General features: G+C 43.0%; 1 long non-coding RNA gene across 11 annotated transcripts in view; it reads left to right on the forward strand.

The window, feature by feature from the left end:
• LOC116654444 overlaps positions 1–6,000 on the forward strand; it is a 101,957-nt gene that overhangs the window by 84,180 nt on the left and 11,777 nt on the right. For 10 of the 11 annotated variants that reach the window (XR_004309694.1, XR_004309690.1, XR_004305422.1 and 7 more), the window contains 2 exons: positions 1,205–1,317; positions 3,741–3,884. This is a non-coding gene — a long non-coding RNA (uncharacterized LOC116654444). Of the gene's footprint in view, positions 1–1,204; positions 1,318–3,740; positions 3,885–5,574; positions 5,804–6,000 lie in introns of all 11 variants that reach the window. The other variant, XR_004305409.1, reaches the window with a different exon arrangement.

Here is a 6,000-nt window from a genome sequence, read left to right on the forward strand (position 1 = left end):
GGACTGACATACAGCCCTTTATAATAGGAAGGAGACCTTCTCTCTTGAGTCACGTTAATAGAATTGTGTCAAAGAGTGGGATAACTGTAATATGGAATCACGGGAGATTAACCTTTTCCATCTCAGAATCTGTAACTGAGGTTACTTTCTTTTTCCAGAACCCAATGTGCATAGTAGTACCGGAAAACAGCTTGGATCTGCTGCCTCCCAGGCTTAGTAACATTATCAGATATTCTCTTTACAAATTGCTTTTTAAAACACAAATATGCAAATGTGAATACGCTCTGCAAATCTAACCTGTGTTTTAAATCTGTGTGTTTGGAAGAAGCCCATAGAATTATTTCCTTATTCTTTTCAGTAAATGTCTTCTAATTTATTATTCTGAGGAAAATTCAATGTATCTGCTATGCGCGATGATCTGCCTTTCTGATCTGCAGATGCACAGCCTTGCATATCTTGTCAGATCAGCGTAGCAACTGCTTTTACAAAGTACATGACAATGTGCAACCTCCTATCTGAGAACCAGATCAGACGAAAATTGGGACTCGGTCCAAGAAAATAAAATGCTGCAATCAATCTACTCCCTTGTGTCAGCATTCGGATTCATTTCTGTTACATACACTGCTGGGAATGAAAGTGGAAAATACACGCTGCCATCCAGAAACAGATTCCTGAGTCATGGAAGATGGCTGAGATGGGCGTTGTTGATAGGAGTTGCTTTAAGGCTCCCATTTTTTGCAGATGCCTTCTGGTCTGACAGACGCTGAAGGCACTGTTCTAAGCCTGCATGACACTAAGGAAGTCACTGCGTGACAATCCGGATGCCACGTGACTTCCCTGTTTACAGTCAGCTCAGCTGTAAATATATATATATGCGAAACAGCAGCAGCAGAATTATCTGCTCCTGTCATAACATCCTCTGTCTGTGTGGTCGTCAGTCAGCCTTCCACCTCCCCCTTTAGACCAGTGGGGATTTGCAGCATTCAGTCCCTGGAAGGCTGTATTTAAGTGCTGATGGGTTCAAACTGCCTTGACCTCTTGCTCAAGAGCACGTGTTTCCTTTCCGTCTGCCTGCTTGCCGCTATTCTTGGCTGCTGGCCGGCACCTTTCCTGTCCACAGGCACGTGGCGCGTGGGCAGGTGGTCTTCTCATCACCCGTGTCTTGTGTGCTTGCTGCTTAACCCTGTCATTTCCCTTTCCCCAGCCTTAGCCACCATCTCTGCAGTGGGCTTGGTGCAAGCAGATGAGTCAGCAGCATTCAAGCGAGGAGGATGGACGGCCCTGAGAGCCACTGCCACCGCTGTGAGCAACATTCAGGTGTGTAGCATTGCACTGCGTGGCACAGGGTCGCTTAGGGGTTACAGCAGGAAGTCTTTCAGAACAAATTGTGTTCTGGAAGTGATGTAAGGGCTCTTTTCTAGGCAGAGCCACTTGCCAGTGTCTAATCTGCACCTTAAAGCTCTGCTTGGTAGATCCAAGCTGGCAGTTGTGTCTGCCTGCAGACATGGAGATGTCAGTGTCAAAATATCTACCATGATAAAGAGCAGTGGAAACTTCCATGTCCACAGTCACAATAAAAAGCCTTCATTCCTTTTTGTAATTCTCACTATGCTATGGATGTACAGGGACTACATGGGTGGCATTTGGCGCTGGTGCAAAGACGGAATAACTTTGTACATTCACCCATACCTGTTTATGAACGCACAGGGTAGGGTTCAGATGCTGGCACATGAGTGATGCTTCTGAGACACTTCATGGGACATGCCCATGGGGCTGGCAGGTACAACAGGAGTTTTCTGGGAGTATCCCAGTGTTGTGGAATGTTAGTTGCAGGCCAAGTACAGCACCTGACGTGACAGGAGGCATAGGTGCTATTCTTAGGCAAATAATTCTAGTTCTGAGTATCCTGAGGGGAGTGATACTGCTCTACAGGTGCTGCTGTGTTGTTTGGATCTTTACTGAGTGTTTCCTGTGTTCTATTTCATCCACACATATGGGGAAATAAATAGGGATAAGAAATAGTGTAAAAGTTAAAACACTTTCACATCCTTGCAGTGAACATCTCAGAACTTGTGACAGTGAATCAGGATGCAAAGAAACTTCAGCATTTTTTGTGCAGAAGAAAATCATTAGGACTGGGGCCAGTAAATTTTTATGAGTGTGATAAAACTTGGTGCTTACATTTTCCATATAAATTCATCAAATCATCATTCAATGGCATGAGTCGGAAGGGACGTTAAAGGCAATCATGTTCCAGCTTCCAAATTTGAGTATCAAGATCACATATTTTCCCATTAAGCTTTTAAAATTTAGTTAGAATTTGTGGTTGTGTTTTGTCATATCGTGGTAGTAAATAGTGAATTGTTCTCCTGTGGGAGTAGAGCAGAACATACATTTTGAGCCAAACCACTGCAGCACCTAAGAAAATTGGGCTTCTGTTTTTAATTGCCAATTTCTTTCTCTTTCCTGTCAGCCTTGATTTAAAGGGGGGAAAAGAAAAAATCAACAAGCCCATTGTGATGCTTTTTGATGAGGTTTCGACAGAGATAATAAAAGCATAGTGTCCCTTTTGTGAAAGGAGTTTTTAATTATTGTTAATTGTACTTGCTAGCTTCATTTCTGAAGGGAAGCGGAGGTGACCTCATTCGAAAACTTGTCAGTCTCATGTTGGTGTCATTCACCGCCTGGAAAAGATGTTGTTCTTTTGTTTCTTTTTGCTTCTTCTTAATGAGGAGCTGTCAACTGGCCCGATGGTCCCTGCAGCTTTGGAAACACTTTCCATACTCGGTTTCAGTAGCTTTCTTGTTTAGGAAATGTTCAGCTTAAATGACAGAGCTGAGCTACGTCAGAGGAGCGCAGGAACAGTAGAGGATTTCGGATGTGTGGTCGGCCTGTCTGCTTGATAACATCTCTAACAGCAACGAGTACGATAGATCTGGGGAGAGGTTGTGGAGTTCTTGTAAAGGACAGTTGCAAAGATTTGAGGAATCATCTGCCTTTTTTTTCATACAAATTAATGCTCTTGAAGGTTTTCCATTATTTACCCAAAGGCCTGATTTGTGAACCCTTAGAAGATCTTGCCTCTGGTGTTCCTGTGGCATTGAGGTCTGTGCTTGACCTGTGCTTAGAAATGCACTGAGTATTCCCCCACTTTGCAGGCCGTAAACCATGCAGGGCAGTGGGAGTTCTGTGTTTGTGCACATTGCTGCTCTCAGTGCATTAAGACCAGCGTCCAGTTGGGATTGTATTATAAATAGCTAAACATATACATAGTTTTAGTTCATTGTACCTTTCTTTACATTAGAAGGATGAGCAGGAGTGCTTCTTATGTCTCTCTTCAGAGTTCTTCATTTCATGTGCTGCTTCTTTGTTGCATCTTAAACAAACCATCTCTAAATACCTGAAACTTTACAGTTCCATTTCAGTTAACCCAGTGCAGTCCACCTCTGTGTCTGCTGTATATCTCAGCTTTGCTGAAAACCCCCATTTCTCATCAGTACCTCCATACTCTCTCATAAAGATGCTATGACAGGCTCAGCTGGCAGGTTGATCCCAGCTTTGTTGCCTATTGTACAGCAATACATAGAGTCAGATTTTCATAGCTGTTGTCTTTTAACACCAGACTCGGAGTGAGATTGTTATCAGTGAGTCTCCTGAACCCCTGGGTTGGAATCCTTGCTCAGTTATTGCTCAAACAAACTCTTGCTGACTTTAATCACTCTGCTTCTTTTCTGTCACAGGTGTTTGTTTAAAGCTGCTGATTCTTCCTCAGTACCAAAACTACTGACTTGGAGACAAAGAGAAAGGTGCCAGCAGGTCTCTCTGCGAGAGAATAAGTGTTCCACAGTTTAGTTTTCTAACAATGGCCTGGAGAAATCCGTGAGGTCAGTGAGATGCATTCAATGGATATCACTACTTTGCTGTATTGAGCATTGCGAACCACAGCCTGGAGCACCCAATTCATCTCAGTCCTTTGCTTTTTGCTGCTCATTATAAGACAGGTTCCAGTTCTTGGCAATATGAGACATTAAGGGCTGTTCAGTTAGAACACTGAACTCTGGTCACCTTACACCAACTTGATTCTGTCCTCCTTTTTGCCATCTGTAGCACGGGGTTAACAACTGCACCTTAAAGGTTTAAGCTGAAAACACAGGATGGTGGCATTTTGTTAAGATTTCTGCAATTTAGTCAAAATAAGTGCTTAATAGAAACACTGTTGAATTTTTCCATCTCCCAGACAGAATCGAGTTTGGTACCTTACATTGCTTTATCCCTGTTTGTAAAAGGTGTGGGACTGTTCTCATCTTCACTTCCATAAAACGGTAGAATCATTTGAGTTGGAAGAGACCTTAAAAGACCATCCAGTCCAACTCCCCTGCAGTGCACAGGGACGTCTACAGCTCTGCTTTCTCCAAATCCCAGTTATCATGTGAGGTGCTCCGCCTGCTGAAGGTGCATTCAGACAGAAGCTGGTAGGTTGTCGTTTCTGAAATGGTGGTTACCATGTCGGAGAAGCAGCAGGCGTGGATGTTGTGGTGGCAGATGCAGAGCTGTGGGAGAGCAGGTTTATTCTCGTCTTTCACTTCTTCACAGCTCCCCACGTTGCTTTTTGACCGTGGGCACGGGACACATAGTCCTCATATAGGCAAAACTTGAATAAAAAAGGGAAAACAACTTAAAACCGCCCTAGGGAAAAAAAAGAGAATTGGCGACAAGAATACCAAAGGATTGAGCAACCTGGGCATGTTGTTTCTTTTAAGGATTCTGACTATAAATGACGTCACTTACATAGCTGGGATGTTTGTGAGCACTACAGGGCTTGGAAAGGGAAAGCCGATCGGAAAAACACTGGGAAGCTGAACAATTTGTTATGTTTTATGACTCCGTGGTAGTTAATGGGGCAGCTGTTACTCATGCGCTGTCACTGCACATCTAGAAAATTCCTCTGGGTTTCAAAACTGGCAGGAAAAAGTAGTTTCCTAAAAACCACTGAATTAATGAGACAAAGCCTATTGCTCAGTCCCGGACAGGAAGGGTCAGAAGCAGAGTTATGCACAGCTCACAGTGTTGGAAATCTTCCCTGCGTGATGTTTCAAAGAGCAGAAAGTGCTGGGGGGGGGATTAGTGGTGCAGAAGGCAGGCTTAGCATCTTTCTTTCCTAACGCACTACTGTCGATGTGGGGAGAAAAGAGCTTGATTGGATTGTAGCAAATCCTTTGTTTTTCATTCCCTTTCCTCCATAAATGTCTGGTACTGGGGTGCAGAACTACTAAAGAGTTGGGATTTGAGGAAAGCCTGTCTTACTGATGAGCAATAGCACAGGGCAGTGTGTTAGGAATACTGAAACTTGAATTTATGGACACGTACTGATGGAAAAGAAAAAAGGATTTGTTTTTTCATCTTTATTATACGACTTCATGTTTTCGTAGTTTTATAATTCATATTCCAAAGTCTGTCATTTTTCTGACTTTCTGCGTTGCATGCGAGGGTTATTCCATGGGTTTAAACAGTTCAGTTTGCGTATTTAGTTCAGTTATTTTAGCTATTTCAACCTATCCTGTCTCATCCACACAGGATCCGCATTATCCTCATCTTAACTGGAAACTGAATATGGATTTTATGGTCCTTGGAAGCAGGATGAGTGCTGTTTCAGTTGGATGTTTTACAGCTCAGTGTAAACAGAGGACTGTTTCAGTCTGGAAATGCAAGTGGGGATGTTCTCCAGTTCCAACACACCTCCTCTCTTGCAGAAAGTGCTGATTGTTCATTGGCTATAAGGGAAAATCTATTAAGAGTGTCTAAGGTACAATACAGTGATTAATAATAGGGTCAACAAGACCCTGCAACAGTTCTGCTGCAAGTTTTTCATGTGTTACAGTACCTCAAACATAATTGTGTTCATTCCTCCATTTATTTCAGTATGCGCTTCTGTTTTGCTTTCTATTTGTTACTGTCCTTGCAATTACACCCAAGATTCTTCTACTTATTCCTTCTCTTGTA

This window comes from Coturnix japonica, chromosome 1, assembly GCF_001577835.2.
Source record: "Coturnix japonica isolate 7356 chromosome 1, Coturnix japonica 2.1, whole genome shotgun sequence".
Lineage (NCBI taxonomy): Eukaryota > Metazoa > Chordata > Aves > Galliformes > Phasianidae > Coturnix > Coturnix japonica.